General features: G+C 38.8%; 2 non-coding genes across 2 annotated transcripts; one reads left to right on the forward strand and one right to left on the reverse strand.

Moving 5' to 3' along the window:
- The first annotated feature begins 11,647 nt into the window (after positions 1-11,647).
- Positions 11,648-11,753, forward strand: LOC128291197 (small nucleolar RNA R71). Its single transcript, XR_008280973.1, has one exon. It is a non-coding gene; the product is annotated as a small nucleolar RNA R71 (small nucleolar RNA).
- A 2,781-nt stretch (positions 11,754-14,534) lies between these two features.
- LOC128290785 (small nucleolar RNA R71) lies at positions 14,535-14,641 on the reverse strand. Its single transcript, XR_008280571.1, has one exon. It is a non-coding gene; the product is annotated as a small nucleolar RNA R71 (small nucleolar RNA).
- Between the last annotated feature and the right edge of the window lie 2,723 nt (positions 14,642-17,364).

Here is a 17,364-nt window from a genome sequence, read left to right on the forward strand (position 1 = left end):
CCCACACTAGTCACCATCGGGGAGGAAGACTGCTGATTACGTCGTTTGGAGCCTCTCGCTCTACCCGAATATCCTACCGATGAAGTGGAGCATTGATGTTGGCTCCTTGATTTCTTTGTGGGAAATGAGAGCGTCTTATCGCTGGATCTCTTGTTCACAACTCGATCTTCTCTCTTAGCTTGCTTCCTTTCATTATTGAGCTCCTCGGCTTTCTTGGACTGATCGGCTAATACAACGAACTCTCGTATCTCAAGAATCCCAATTAACAAATTGATTTCCTCATTCAGACCTTCTTCGAAGCGTTTACACATTTTTGACTCTGTTTGGACCCATTCAGTTGCATACTGACTTAGTCTCACGAATTCCCTTTCGTATTCCGATACCGTCTTATTTCCTTGTTTTAGTTCCAGGAACTCCTTTCGCTTCGAATCTAAGAACCTCTGACTGATGTATTTCTTCTTAAACTCCTCTTGAAAAAATTCCCAAATAATGTTTTCCTTTGGTACCACTGAAGACACGGTCTTCCACTAGTGGTATGCAGTATCCTTTCAAAGAGATGCAACACACTTTAAACACTCTTCAGGTGTGTACGATAATTCATCCAACACTCGTGTAGTATTTTTGAGCCAGAACTCGACTCGTTCAGCATCTTCATCAATCTTAACTCTAAATTCTTCAGCCTCATACTTTCTAAGCTTGTCCACTAGGGTTTTACCAACTCTTACAAGTGCCATAACCTGTGGCACTTCTTCAGCAGGTCAATTAGGGGGTGGGGGAGGTCGTGGTATGTTGGGGTGATTCCTCAAATAATCCTCAAACCACTCATCCATCATGTCAAAGAAGATAGCTCTGGCCTCTTCTCGGCCTTCAGACATAGGCCTTCTACTACTAGTAGAAACAACTCGTTGTACGAAAGCTGGAGCATGACTCTCGGCTCCCTCAGACTCATCTTGTACTTGATTGGAATACATTTACTATATTCAAAGATAATTAAATTGTTAAGAGATATCACACTATCAATGTTCGTATAATGGCATGTATAGCTAAACTCGATACACTCTACAGTAGTCCTAGAACTGACTAAACTGTAGCTCTGATACCACTAAATGTAAGACCCCTTACACGTACCCTAGACCGAGACCAGGTACGAGGCATTACTAGACATGTACTCTAAATTTTTTTGGGAAATACGGGTTGAAAAATTTTGTTCCAGTTTAAAACCAATCGAATGACATCTTAACGTCCCTATTATGAACCAACGAGACCCAAAACATACATTGAGAACAGTCTGAAATCAAACCGAAAACTTAAGAAAGTTCCTGAAAAATTTGCTAGGTTAAGCCTCACACTCCCGTGTGGAGGCAATGCACACGCCCGTGTGCTTTGGGACACGCCCGTTTCCCCTACCCGAGTGGAATTAATTGAATTGATTTCTTATATCGAACTTACAGGGGTTTTCACATGGCCCAGCGCATGCTCGTGTCCCTTGCCCGTGTTCTTCACACGGCCTAGAGATGCCCGTGTCCAAGAACTTGGACATTCTGTTTATGATGTTAGCATGCATTTAGGGACACATGGCCAAGACACACGCCCGTATGCCAGGCCGTGCCCTCTATACGGAGGAGACACACGGCCATATCTCTACCGTGTGTTTACTACCATGCATTCTGACTTAATATTTTTAGGTGTAAGGGACACATGACCATTTCACACGCCCATGGGGCGGTCCGTGTGTCACACACGGCCTAGACACGCGCCCGTGTGTCTACCCGTGTAGACCTTGTTAGGCTATTTTTCGAGCTTTTGGTCACCCTCTAATATGCATATCCACTTATAATTTTCAATAACACTTGACATGGTCTAATTATACTCTTAAATGACCTTAATATACCTCATTGCATGTAAACCTCATCTCATCAGTTTTTATACATTCTAAGTTATCCTCTTTATATTAAGGATTTCTATAACTTGTAACTCAATTAAGCCTAGCTCGTTATCTTAACTCATTGCCGAATTGCGGCCTAACTACCCCATGTGGTTTGGTCATGTTACATATGACTAATTGTAATACACCATATTTAATCATCACAAATTTGTAGGTCATAACCTACATCAAAATAAACCAATTCCCATGGCCATATACAAGTGAACATGTATACTTTTATAAGCCTTCATATTGGATAATCAAATGAAACATATAACAAAATAACAAAAGCCCTATACATGCCATTGAACAAAATAAGAGTATCTATATACCAAACCTAGACAAGAAGATAGCATGTTGACTCTCCAACCATCTCCCTATCTTCGGGAGTCCACGAGCTCTATAAAACAGGGAAAAGAGAGGGGTAAGAATTTACACGCTTAGTAAGCCTGGATAACTGGAAAGTAACTTACCGATTAATTAGCATAAAACCATATTAGGAAATATAACCAACAAGCATGGAATGGTTTCCCTATCATATACACTCAATCAACAAGTTAGTCTCATAACAATGCACTATGTAATTTGTCTTAGATGAGGTCATCATTCAATATTTTCATTTTTATATCTCATGTTAAACACATTGAGTTTCTTAGAAATCTCGATGGATTATCCATTTACCGTCAAATCGTAAGAGTGATCGTCTCAAGTACGCACTCCCGTAAACCTCACATCTTACGACGGGATTACCAGTCCAGGCTAAATCTCCCGTAATGTAAACTCATAGGGTGATGTCGGTATTACCAGTCCTGGCTAAATCCCTTATAGTGACAAACACCCGTAATGAGCTCGGATCTGAATTACCAATCTAGACTAAATTCAAACCCTAATCGAATTACCCGACTGGGATAAATCCACAATGCACACATATTCTTCGGGAGGCTTGATCACTAAAGAAACACCCGTCTGGGCAAGATCCTTTCTATATTTGAGATCAAAGGATTACCCGTTCGGGCTAAACCCTTTTCTGCATCACATGCAGGATCTCAAGTCATGTAAGCCATGGTTTATCCATCAAATTTCCCTTTTGACTTCAACTGGGACATTTATTATCATATCATTATTAGTAACACATTTCATAGATTTTCATGCCATCATTATAACCAATTATCATACATTCATAACACATGTAATTAGGCATATTAATAGTTTACTTAAAGTTATTCGAACTTACCTGGTATCTGTTTCAGTTTTACGTCTTAGTTATTCCGAAACCTTTCGTTTTCTTGGATCGACCTCCGAAATTTGTTCCTCGAGGTCTATAACAGTAAAAATGAATCATTAATACCTCACATTATTCTTTTCGAGTCTAAATTTAACCCCCGGACAAAATGACCGTTTTGCCCTTAACCTTTCACATTATTTACGATTTGGTCCATAGGCTCGTATAATGAAATGCATGAATTTTCCACATTACCCAAGCCTAGCCGAATATTATTTTCACTTATGGCAGGCCACATTTTTCCATTATTTCACATTTCTACCACATATTTTACACCTTTTGCAAAAAGGTCCTTTTAGGGGTTTTTCATGAAAATCACCTAGAAAAATATGTTTAACACACATCCAACTTTCATATTCCTTCATAAATCATCAAAGAATAAACATGTCACACATGGGTCACTTTACATACATGAACCCTAACTAAAAATATGGGTAGAAATGGAGGGAGTAAGTTACCGAGATTTTTAAAATACGAAGAACATTAAAAATGGGGCTAGAAAGCACTTACTATTGAGCTTAAAAAGTGAAGAAACCCTAGCTATGGTGGCTCTCAAATTTTGGCAGCAAGGTGGAGAGGATGAGATGATTTTTGGCTTATTTTCCCATTTTATTTCATTAATTAGCCGAACGACCAAAATGCCCTTAAGCCCTTTCTTTAAAATTTTATCCATACATGCCCTTTTTTTTTCCAAAAAATTAGAAATTGGTTAAATTTTTCTTTAAGAACTTCTAATTAATAATGTAAAGCAATTTCATGCAAATTTCTTCTAGAATCCAAGTTTTGTAATTTATTCAATTTGGTCCTTATTTTCCAATTGGACACTTTACTCATAAAATTTCTTCATGAAACTCTGACACATGCATATTATCATATTATAGACTTTATAATAATCATAAAATAAATATTGCAATGTCAGATTTGTGGTCCTAAAACCATTGTTCCGACTAGTGATTGTGATTTTCGTGATGATAGGTTTTAAATATTTATAAAGAATCATTCTTGAAACTAACTATTATCACGATGTAGGCAAGTGTACCTACCGAATAGTAGTATAGTTTTAGCAAGACTGGATTGTCGAACCCAAAGGAACTAAAAGTACTAGTAATGACTGTCTTTTTATTATCTAGCCTAAGAATAAAGGGGTTTTGTTTTAACTAACTAATCATCTAAACTAAGAATTCACAGAAAGTAGAATTGGGAAATTACTTTTGGAAAAATGATTGAATTAAGACAATAACTAAGGAAGAATCCATCTAGACTTTACTTGTTATTCTGACTCCGAATCGGACGATTTATTCATTTAACTTGTTCCGTAGAGATTCCTAAATTATGTTATTATCTTTATTCAAGACTAATAACGTCTAATCCCTAGATTGAATAATTGAGACTTTTCTCTAATTAACACCCTAGGGTTGCATTAACTCGATCTATGGATCCCCTTATTAGGTTTCACCCTAATCCGGCAAAATCTTGTCACCCTATCTCTAGACGCACAATCAACTCCGCTTAATTATGGCAAATGTACTCTTAGACAGGGTCTATTCCTCCTCTGAATAAGAGCTTATCTTGAATCAGTATCCTGGGATATCAAAACAAGAATTAAGAACACATAATTAAGAACAAGTTAAATATTTATCATACGATTCAGACAATAATAACAAGATTTGTCTTAGGTTTCATTCCCCTTAGGTATTTCGGGGATTTAGTTCATAACTAAAAAGGAAAACATCTCAGAAGAATAATGAATACAAAACATAAAGAGAACCCAAAACTCCTGAAGGGAAATTGAGGGGAGATCTTCAGTCTTGATGGTGAATCCGGCTTCTGAGATGGATCAATCAGCTTCCCTTGAGTAGTTCCCTACCTCATTCTCTTTGCATTACTTTTCCTCTTCCTTTAGGGTGTATTTATATGCTTTAGAATGCCTAAAAGCCCTCAAAATTAGCCTTTTCCATATTGGACTCAACTTGGGCTCGACAGGGACACGCCTGTGTGACACGCCCGTATGCGATTACTTCAGGCCATGCTTGAACCTGTTAAAATGACACGAGCGTGTGTTCTACCCGTGTCAGTCGTGCTTCGATTCTGCCAAATTGACACGGTCGTGTGGTCTGCCCATGTGAGGAAGTTCAGGCCGTGTTGATTTCGTACATTGGCCCATTTTCTCCGTTTTTGGCCCGTTTCTCGTTCCTTTCACTCTCCTATGCTTACCTAAGTATAAAACATTAGGAGCATCGAATTCACCAATTCTAAGGAAAAAGCATCCATAAAATGTGTTAAGCATGGGGTAAAAATATGTATAAATTACGGTTTATCAAATACCCCACACTTAAGTATTTGCTTGTCCTCAAGCAAAATTCTCATCTCATAATCAAAATAAATCTTTCTTAACTTATAATTTCCATCGATAATATCTCAAAATAATCCATAAGTAATCATACATTGAGAATTCATCTGAAAGAACATCAAAATTTCAAACATTCCAAGTTGAGCATTTTATCCTGAAAACATAGGTGTCTCCCATCATCTAAGTAATTACCTTTGATTCAGAATTTCACAAAGTTTCACATCCTCACTAAAGATTCACTCAAATCACTCTAGGTGTTTAAGGATAATAAATGAAGCACTCAATAGTGAATAATGAAAAATTATTACCACAGGCTTGCATGAAAATAAAATCTCCACCACTATAAATTGAGATGATACATCAATCAAAAGGTCTTTAGAGGGTTGTAACGAGGCTTGGTTAGGGGGTGTGGTCTCAAGCTGAAAGAAAAGGTTAGAATCGAGATTGAATTGAAAAATTGCCTAACTAGAAAAATAGCTAGTCATGAATTGCGTATAACAAAGCTTTTCTCAGAATTTGGAATTTAACTTCTTTAGCTCAGAAGATTGCTACTACTAATATGTATACATGTTTTTTTTAAGAACAAGTTAAATTACAAAATAGAATAAAACATAGTTAAGCAACTATTTCAATTCAAATCTCGACAAAAATGGGGATCAAATTAATTTAGGGGATTTCAACAATAATGGGTTAAGGGTTAATATTAAGGGTAATACAAGAAATGGCTTGTTAGCTCAACGAGGTTTACTAAGGGTTAATCGTAGAGGTAGGTTTTCACGGAATGAGTGGGTTAATCCTAAGTGCCTTTCTCATTTTGACATATCAAATCAAATAGTGTGGTCTTGACATGCATAATCAAGTAAGTTCTAGAATAACAGTTCAATACTGACGCACTCAAAGCAATAATAAAAGTGAGCATGAAAGAATTAATAGATGCTCAAAAGGCTCAAAAATCTCACAAAAATTATGGCTTTTTGATGTTTAAAACTTGTGAATTCCAACTCAAAGTAATACCTAAACTTTAGGGAAACAACCTAAAATTTTAAATTCTAAAAATCAACTTATCATGCTTGATTCTCTAATGTCTTAAAGTTTAAACAATCAATGCATAAATGTCTATGTTTTAATTCAAGATATATCAATCAAAATCATAAATCAATCAAAATTTATCCTAAATATGATATTAGAGCTTTTCAAGAGAACAAGGCAGTCATTTAGGGATTTTTCTGATAATGAAATGAATACCCCCTACACTTAAGATGTAGATTGTCCTCAATGTACAAAGATAGATATATAGAAATAAAAATAAGATAGGGAGAGAAGTGAAACTTCCTGAGTGATGAATGAATTTCCTTGAACTGGAGTTTTGGAGAATAATCGGCGTGAGGGTGGAGGAGAATACTTCGGCGGTGGTAGAGGTTCATTAGTCCATAAGTCCTACTCCAAAAGAATATTATATCTGAAGTTGGTTATGGTTGTGGTCGAACAAGACATGGAGGTCGTAGAGAACCTTTCCCATTGGAGTTTCGAGTCTCTGAGTAATAGTGAGCTTTGGAGCTATTTATAACTGTGATAGAATCATACACTCTTTTAGGAAATATATAAGGAAGGGTAAGTACTCAATATGAATTAGCCGAAATTAGAAATTGTAAAATATTAATTATACTTCCTAATAAAAATAAGGTGAAAGAAAAATAAAAAGTAGTCTTAAAATAAAATAAAAGAAAAAAATAAAATAATAATTAAAAATTTTTAAACATCTTCATCGCTAAAAGGTTTGCGAGGTGAGGGTGGCGATGAGATGTGGAGGTGTTGACAGATCTGCTGTAGAGTAGCATCAATGTTGTCAAGTCGTTGAAAACACTACTGCTCGAATCGAATGAGGCGCTCAGAAATGTCAGCATATGAAGCTGCCGCATGAACTGGACGAGAGGATGGTGGTGGCTGAAACGGTGGGTCCTAATGCTGCGGGGGGACATCATCAGTAATGTCCTCAAGGGCATCCTTCTCGGTAGATTGGGCGAGACGATATTGATAAGGGTAGGTTCCTCGGTGCTTTTCGATCATCCTCATGCTTAGCATGCTCGAGATGCCTTGTGGAGGCATCTGGCCAATGAGGGTCAAGGATGATTCCTTGGCCGTGGTGTTGAGGAGCCCGAAGTGTCGAGCCAATCGAGTAACATAAGGGCCAACAGAGATGACTCCCTTCCTATGCTACTCCGTCTGGTGTTGAATTACGAGGGCCATGAAATAGGTAAGGTCGATGACGTGCCCGTGTGACATACACCATAGAAAGTAGGCATTGTGAGTGTTGACGACGCTAGTGCTCTCTCGCCTTCCTGTTATTGTGTGAGCCAAAATGGCGTGTAGGTACCTTAGGGACGGAGGGAGAACCGATGCCTTGGAGCGGCTAGGACTGTAGGTGGCGGCGCTAGTGGCCAGGGCGTCCCAGCACTTTGAGGGAGAACGATGGATGTAGCGGTTGAGAGCATCTAAGTCATTCTCCTCCTTGAACTCCTCCGTATATAAGCCCAGGGCAGTACCAAATTCTGGGACACTTAGCTGGGGGACTAGTCCGCCTAGGTGAAATTGGACCGTGCCGGGATCATCGTAGATCGTCATTACGGTCTGAAGATGAAATGTTGAGCACAGTTCCATCGTGAGTTCGAGATATGTTGGCTCGATGATCCCAAAGAAAAGCTTCTAGGGTCTGTGGTTAGGAGGGGCCGAATCGTATTAGCCAACTAAACTTGTTCTATTGTAGCCCAGTCGATGCAATAGCCCACAATTAAAGGTCGGGCCCAGAGTATTTGAAAAAGTTCTTCTTGGGGCCTGATAGGGAACCTCAGGAAAGGGTGATGAATTTCTGCGATAGGACCCGAGGAAGATGACGCTCCCTTCCTTTTCTTTGAAGCAGGGACAGTGACCTTTTTACCACGTGAAGATGACATGCTACCTGCAATTGGAATCATCAATTCGTCTTTATGAGTAGACAGGGTAAAATGCGACTAAATTCGAGGAGGAAAATCCATAAATATGTTCAGCCACAACTACTAATTTTAACTAAAACAATAAGTTCAATGGCATACTTTTGTGGCATGAGCATGGTGATATAAGTAAAAATGGTAAAGAATGGAATGCAACATACTATACGAATGAACAGAAATGTCAACACAAGAGGCATGAATATTTCAACTATCCTAACCATGAAGGTTCACTTCTAACTAATCAAATGGAGTAGAGAAATAATGTAATGAGTAAGAATTTGAACATGAAAAAGATGATAACTTGTTCTATAAATGAAATTTGAGTAATAGAAAGATGAAAATAACATGAAAAATATAGATTACTATGATAAATAGCATTATAAATCAGTGAAATAGAAGAGAAAGGAGTAAAAAAACGCTAAGGGAGAGAGATTGAGCATCAAAAATAGAGTGGAAAGCAGTGCACGGGCGTGGCAGGAAGGGTGTGTGGACTTGCAGCGGCTAGGGTTAGGGTTTTTGGGTGTAGAAGACAATGAATAGTGCAGCCTATTTATAGATTTTGGGGCACACGGCCATGGAACAAGCCTGTGTTCCCCAATTTTTGCCCGTGTGATTCGCGAATTTTAAATTTGGATGCGTTTGACAATTAGCCCACGCCTGTGTTCCTTGGGCGTGTGGGTGCACACGACCATGTTGCACGACTGTGTCTGGCTTCGTTCGCTTCTCCCTCACCGTGTATGTAGTTCCATGCCCGTGTTAATTTAACAGGTTCGACCATGGGTGCTTGGCACGGGCGTGTCGCACGCCCATGTTAATTTGACAGGTTCGGCTACAGTTTCCAAGCACGGGCGTGTCGCACGCCCGTGTTGTTTTGGTAGGTTCGCCCACAGCCATGTCGCACAGTCGTGGAGATTTGTCGTAACCCGTGTTGGGGAAATCTTTGCCCTGTTTCCACACGGTCATAAGCACGCCCGTGTGCTTGGCCGTGTCTGTGTGGTAAACCTGTATTTAAGAGCTCCGTTAGTAAGTTAGGTGTTAAACACTAAAATTTAAAGAAGTTAATATAGTTGGTGCTTAGGTTGCCTCCCGAGAAGGGCTTATTTATAGTTTAAGCTCGACTTACCTCTCCATTGAATGGTCATGGTGGTTCGAGGAGTTTATACTCCCCATTCATGCTATCATTCTCATCAAAATAAGGTTTTAAATAGGTGTTGTTTACCTTAAAAGTGCCGAACTTGGGATGACTTACCTCGACTGTACTGAATGGGAAAATGCTAAGTACTGTAAGAGGGATTTCTTCATTCGGTTTGGTAGTGACAATGTGAGGATCTGTGGGATCTAATAATACTTTATCTCCAGGCATAAGTTGATTTGGGAAGGTATTGAGCTCGCTCTAACGTAGTTTTGGTTTATCGTGTGTTCTTGGTTTATGCGTCCGCCATTCATCTAGCTCCTTGATTTGTAGCCTTCGATCTTCATGAATAGGTCCTCTGCTACTACTTGAGAATGGCTCTTGTACTTCCTTCAGACTCATTTCCTGCAAAGTAGGTTGCACCATGTTGTCAGTTTTAGTAGAATGGTTTAGACGATCACCTTCAATTTCTGATGTGTTGCCAGAATTGCGAGCTTGAATGGTGATTGTTTTGTCTCCCACAGGAGTGTGAGCTCACCTGTGCCAACATCAATAATTGTTTTAGTAGTTGCTAAAAAGGACTGTCCTAAAATCAAAGGAGTGTTGCTATCCTCCTCTATGTCTAAAACAATGAAGTCAACGGGAAATATAAATTTATCGATTTTAACTAGCACATCTTCAATAATACCCCTAGGAAATCTTATAGTTTTATCTGCTAATTGAATGCTTATCCTAGTCTGTTTGGGTTTCCTAAGACCTAATTGTTTGAACATTTTGTAGGGCATGACGTTAATACTAGCCCCTAAATCCGCTAATACATTATTAACATCTAAACTACCAATTAAGCAAGGAATCGTAGAACTCCCTGGATCTTTTAGTTTGTTGGGTAGTTTATTCTGTAGAATAGCTGAGGAAACTGCATTTAGCTCTACATGCGACGCCTCATCCAACTTCTGCTTATTTGCTAAAAGCTCCTTTAAAAATTTCATTGCGTTTGGCATCTGCGATAGAGCTTCAATAAACGGTAAGTTAATATGTAATTTTTTTAAGAGTTTAAGGAATTTACCAAATTGTTCATCTGAGCGGTCTTTCCTTGTCGTGTTGGGGTATGGCACACGAGGTTTATATTTGACATTCACTGATTTGTTTTTATTATGACCTACCTCACCTTGACCTCTGCTCACCACAGTTTCTTGCCTCGGTTCTGGCTCAGGATCAATGAATCCTTCTTCATCTTGAACATTGATTGTGTTGAGCTGTTCCCTTGGGTTGGGTTCAGTATTACTTGGCAAGCTACCTTGTGGTCGTTCAGAGATTAGTTTGGACAGCTGACCTATCTGAGTTTCAAGCCCTTGGATCGACGCGTGTTGATTTTTAAGTGCTATCTTGGTGTTCTGGAAATGGGTTTCTAACACCAAGATAAATTTAGACAGCATCTCTTTAAGGTTCGGTTTCTTTTCCTGTTGATAAGGTGGTTGTTGAAAACCCATAGGATGTTGTGGTCTTTTATTTCTTTGACCGCCCCACGAGAAATTGGGATGGTTCCTCCAACCTGCATTATAAGTGTTACTATATGGGTTCTAGAGTTATTGTTACCCATATATTGGACTTGTTCCTCCTCGATGCTAGGGTTAAAGGGTTGATACTCTGTGCATGCTCCTCCTCCATTCGTCTCGCACCTCATTACTGGATGTACCTGAGTAGAACCAAGTAAACCATCAATCTTTCTATTTAGAAGTTCTACCAGGTTTGACAGCATAATAACCGAATCGACGTTATAAACGCCTGCTGTTTTAGTTGGCTTAGTTCTCATGACTTGTCACTGATAGTTATTCAGTGACATCTCTTCAATAAATTCGTAAGCCTCTTTAGGTGTTTTGTTGTTGATGGTTCCCCTAGCTGCTACATCAATCATTTCCTTGTCGAGGGGTTCACACTATTGTAGAATATTTGAACTTGCAACCATAAAGGTAATCCATGATGAGGACACCTTTGCAGTAGGTCCTTGTATCTCTCCCATGCATCGTGAAGAGTTTCTAAGTCCATCTGCACAAACGAAGAGATATCATTATGTAATTTGGCTGTTTTAGCTGGCGAAAAATATTTTAATAAAAATTTTTCGGTCATTTGTTCCCAAGTAGTAATTGACCCTCGCGGTAACGGGTTCAACCACTGTTTAGCTTTGTTCCTCAATGAAAAAGGGAATAACCGAAGACGAATGGCATCGTCAGAAACGCCATTAATTTTAAATGTATCGCAGAATTCCAGGAAATTTGCCAAATGAGTGTCTAGATCCTCATCCTGCAAGCCATCAAACTGAACAAATTGCTATATCATTTGAATTGTGTTAGGTTTCAGTTCAAAATTATTTGCAGCAATAGCATGTCTAACTATACTTGACTCAGTTCCTATTAAAGTAGGTTTAGCATAATCATATATAGTACGCGGAGCAGGATTCTGATTAATAGCAATAGCAGGAGGTAGCGGATTTTCTTGGTTTTCAGCCATCTTCCCGGTTGTGGTTGAAGTATCATCCTCTTGCTCGTTCTCTGTGTATCTTAAGCTTCACCTTATTTCTCTTTGGTTTCTGTAAACTGTGCGATCGATTTCTTCGTCAAAAAGTAGTGGTCCTGACGGGTTTCTTCTAGTCATAAACTATAAAAACCTTCCAAGATAAAGAAAAAGTAAATTAATAAATAAAAATAAAATAGAATTAACTTGCAAGAAAAATAAATGGCTAAAGTAATAAAAATTGAGTGTTCCTAATATCTTAGTTCCCCGGAAATGAAGTCAAAAACTTGATCCGTGATTTTTGTGATGACAGGTTGATAAACCGTAATTTATACATATTTTTACCCCATGTTTAATGCATTTTATGGATGATTTTCGATTAGAATTGGTGAATTCCATGCTCTTAATGCTTTAATTTCATGTTTTATACCTAGGAGAGCATAGGAAAGCGAAAGGAATGAGAAACGGGCCAAAAACGGAAAAAATGGGCCAAAGTACGAAATCAACACGGCCTGGACCTCCTCACACGGGTGGACCAGACGGCCATGTTAATTTGGCAGGCTCGAGCATGGCCTGAAGTAATCGCACACGGGCGTGTCCCTATCGAGCCCAAGTTGAGTCCAATTCAGAAAAGGCTAATTTTGAGGGCTCTTAGGCTTTCCAAAGCCTATAAATACACCCTAGAGAAGGAAGAAAGGAGACACAGAGAAGAGGGGGCAAGGAATTACCCCAAGAAAGCCGATTAATCCATCTCAGAAGTTGGATTCATCATCAAGACTGAAGATCTCTCCTCAAATTCCCTTCAGGAGTTTTGGGTTTTCTTTATGTTTTGTATTCTTTATTATTCTGAGATGTTTTCTTGTTTAGTTATGAACTAAAACCCCTAAATACCTAAGGGGAATGAAACTTAAGATGAATCTTGTTATTATTTTCTGAATCGTATGATAAATATTTAACTTGTTATTCATTATGTGTTCTTAATTCTTGTTTTGATATCCCAGGATATTGATTCAAGATAAGCTCTTATTTAGAGGAGGAATAGACCTTGTTTAAGAGTACATTTGTGATAATTAAGCGGAGTTGATTGCGCGTCTAGACATAGGGTGACAAGATTTTGCCGGATTAGGGTGAAACCTAATAAGAGGATCCATAGATCGAGTTAATGCAACCCTAGAGTGTTAATTAGAGAAAAGTCTCGGTTATTCAATCTAGGGATTGGACGTTATTAGTCTTGAATAGGGATAATAACATAACTTAGAGATCTCTACAGAATAAGTTAAATGAATAAATCGTCCAATTCGGAGCCAGAATAACAAGTACAGTCTAGGTGGATTTTTCCTTAGGTATTGTCTTCATTCAATCGATTTTCCCAAAAGCAATTTCCCAATTCTATTCTTTGTGATTTCTTAGTTTAGATAATTAGTTAGTTAAAACAAAAATCTCTTTATTCTTAGGCTAGATAATAAAAAGACAGTCATTACTAGTACTTTTAGTTCTTTTGGGTTCGACAATCCGGTCTTGCTAAAACTATACTACTGTTCGATAGGTATATTTGCCTACATCACGATAATAGTTAGTTCAAGAACGAGTAATTATAAATATTTAAAACCTATCACGAAATCAAGCGATCAAGTTTTTGGTGCCGTTGCCGGGGGACTAAGATATTAGGAACACTCAATTTTTATTACTTTAGCCATTTATTTTTCTTGAAAATTAATTTATTATTATTATTTATTAATTTACTTTTTCTTTCTCTTAGCAGGTTTTTATAGTTTATGACTAGAAGAAACCCGTCAGGACTACTACTTTTTGACGAAGAAATCGATTGCACAGTTCGTAGAAACCAAAGAGAAATAAGGCGAAGCTTAAGATACACAGAGAACGAGTAAAAGGATGATACTCAACCCCCAACCGAAGAGATTGCTGAAAACCAAGGCAATCAGCTACCACCTACAATTGCGGTTAATCAAAATCCTACTCCACGCACAATGTATGATTATGCTAAACCTTTTTTAACAGGAACTAAATCTAGCATAGTTAGACTTGCTGTAGCTACAAATGCTTTTGAACTGAAACCTAACACAATTCAAATGATACAACATTTTGTTCAGTTTGACGGTTTGCAGGATGAAGATCCCAACGCTCACTTAGCAAACTTTCTGGAATTCTGCGATACATTTAAAATCAATGGCATTTTTGATGATGCCATACGTCTTTGGTTGTTTCCCTTTTCATTGAGGAATAAAGCTAAACAGTGGTTGAACTCGTTACCACGAGGGTCAATTACTACTTGGGAAAAAATAACCAAAAAATTTTTACTCAAATACTTTCTGCCGGCTAAAACGGCTAAATTACGCAATGATATCTCTTTGTTTGTGCAGATGGACTTAGAAACACTTTACGATGCATGAGAGAGATACAATGACTTACTAAAAAGGTGCCCTCACCATGGGTTACCCCTTTCGCTTCAGGTTCAAACATTCCATAATGGCCTGATTCCTTCGACTCGACAAATGGTTGACACAGCTGCTGGTGGAAGCATCAACAGTAAAACACCTGAAGATGCCTATGAGTTTATAGAGGAGATGTCACTGAATAACTATTAGTGGCAAGTCATGAGAACTAAGCCAACTAAAGTAGCAGGCATTTTTATCGTCAATTTGGTTACTATGCTACAAACCAGGTAGAACTTCTAAATAAAAAGATTGATGGTTTTCTTAGTTTTTCACAGTTTTACCCAGTAATGCAGTGCGAAGTAAGTGGAGGTGGACCAAACCATTCGGAATACCAACCTTATGGCCACAACATGGAAAACAAGCAATTAAATTACATGGGTAATAATCCTCAACCTCAAAACAATCTATATAGTAACACTTACAATGTAGGTTGGAGGAACCACCCCAATTTCTCGTGGGACGGTCAAGGAAATCAAAGACCAGAACATCCTCCGAGTTTTCAACAACCACCCTACCAATAGGAAAAGAAGCCGAACCTTGAAGAGATGCTCTCAAAGTTTATATCAGTGTCAAAAACCCATTTTCAGAACAACGAGACAGCACTTAAAATCAACAAGCATCGATCCAAGGGCTCGAAACTCAAATAGGCCAGCTTTCCAAACTAATCTCCGAACGACCACAAGGTAGCTTGCCAAGTAATACTGAACCCAACCCAATGGAACAGCTCAACGCAATTAATATTCAAGATGAAGAAGGATTTGTTGAGCCTGAGCCAGAACCGAGGCAAGAGACTGTGGTAAGCAAAGGTCAAGGTGAGGTAGATCACAATACAAACAAATCGGTGAACGTTGAATAAAAACCTCGTGTGCCATACCCCAACACGGTAAGGAAAGACCGCTCAGATGAACAATTTGGTAAATTCCTTAAACTCTTAAAAAAATTACACATTAACTTACCATTTATTGAAGCCCTGTCGTACATGCCAAACGCAATAAAATTTTTAAAGGAACTTTTAGAAAATAAGCGGAAGTTGGACGAGGCGTCGCATGTGGAGCTAAACGGAGTATGCTCAGCTATTCTGCAAGAAAAGCTACCAAACAAACTAAAAGGTCCAGGGAGTTTTACGATTCCTTGCTTAATTGGTAGTTTAGATGTTAATAATGCATTAGCTGATTTAGGGGCTAGTATCAACGTCATGCCCTACAAAATGTTTAAACAATTAGGTCTCGGGAAACCCAAACAGACTAGGATGAGCATTCAATTAGCAGATAAAACTATAAGATTTCCTAGGGATATTATTGAAGATGCACTAGTTAAAATTGTTAAATTTATATTTCCCGTTGACTTCATTATTTTAGACATAGAGGAGGATAGCAACACTCCTTTAATTCTAGGAAGGCCCTTTTTAGCAACTGCTAAAATAATTATTGATGTTGGCACAGGTGAGCTCACGCTTCGTGTAAGAGACGAAACAATCACCATTCAAGCTCGCAATTCTGGCAACACATCGGAAATTAAAGGTGATCATCTAAACCATTCTATTAAAACTGACCATATGATACAACCCACTTTGGAGGAGATAAGTACATGAGTCATTCTCTAGCAATAGTAGAGGACCTGTTCATGAAGATTGAAGACTATAAATCGAGGAGCTAGATGAATGGCGGACTCATAAACCAAGAACACCCGACAAACCGAATCTACGATAGAACGAGCTCAATACCTCTCCAAATCTACTTAAGGTTGGAGATAGAGTCTTCTTAGATGCCGCAGATCCTCACATTGTCGCTATCACATGGAATGAAGAAATTCCTCTTACAGTACTCAGCATTTTCCAATTCGGTACGGTTGAGATGAGCCATCCCAAGTTCGACACTTTTAAGGTAAACAACACATGTTTAAAACCTTATTTTGATGAGATTGATAGTAGGAATGAGGAGTATAAACTCCTTAAACTACCATGATCATTCAACGGAGAGGTAAATCGAGCTGAGACTATAAATAAGCACTTCTCGGGAGGCAACCCGAGCACTAACTGTATTAAATTCTTTAAAATTTAGTATTCGACATCTAACTTACTAACAGAACACTTGAATACAGGTTTTCCATAGAGACACGGCCAAGCACATGGGTGTGCATAGAGCCGTATGAAAACAGGGCAAAGATTTCCCCAAACACGGGCTATGATAAAATGCCATGACCGTGCAACATGGCCGTGGTCGAGCCTGCCAAAACAACACGGGCGTGCAACACGTTAGTGTGGAATAACAATGGTGAACTCATTAAAACAAAGACAGGCAGTGACACACCGTGTCTAACACCGTGGTCGAACTCACAAATGAACACAAAGGGGCTTTCATACACGGGCGTGGGAGAAGTGAACAACACCAGACATGGTCGTGCGACACAGCCATGTGCATCCACACGCCCAAGGAACACAAGCGTGTATTAAATGTCAGAAGCGCACAATTTCAAAATTCGCGAATCACACGGGCTAAAAATTGGGGAACACGAGAATGTTCCCTGGCCGTGTGCCCCAAGATCTATAAATACCCTGCACTATTCACTTTCTTCCCCATTCAAAAACTCTAACCCTAGCCGCTGCAAGTCTACATGCCCTCCTTGCCACGCCCGTGCGCCGCCTCTAACTTCATTTTTGACGTTCATTCTCCCCTTTCTGGCACTTTTAAATGTCATCTTCACGAGGAAAGAAGGCCTCTGT

Source organism: Gossypium arboreum, chromosome 3 (assembly GCF_025698485.1).
Source record: "Gossypium arboreum isolate Shixiya-1 chromosome 3, ASM2569848v2, whole genome shotgun sequence".
NCBI classification, from domain to species: Eukaryota; Viridiplantae; Streptophyta; class Magnoliopsida; order Malvales; family Malvaceae; genus Gossypium; species Gossypium arboreum.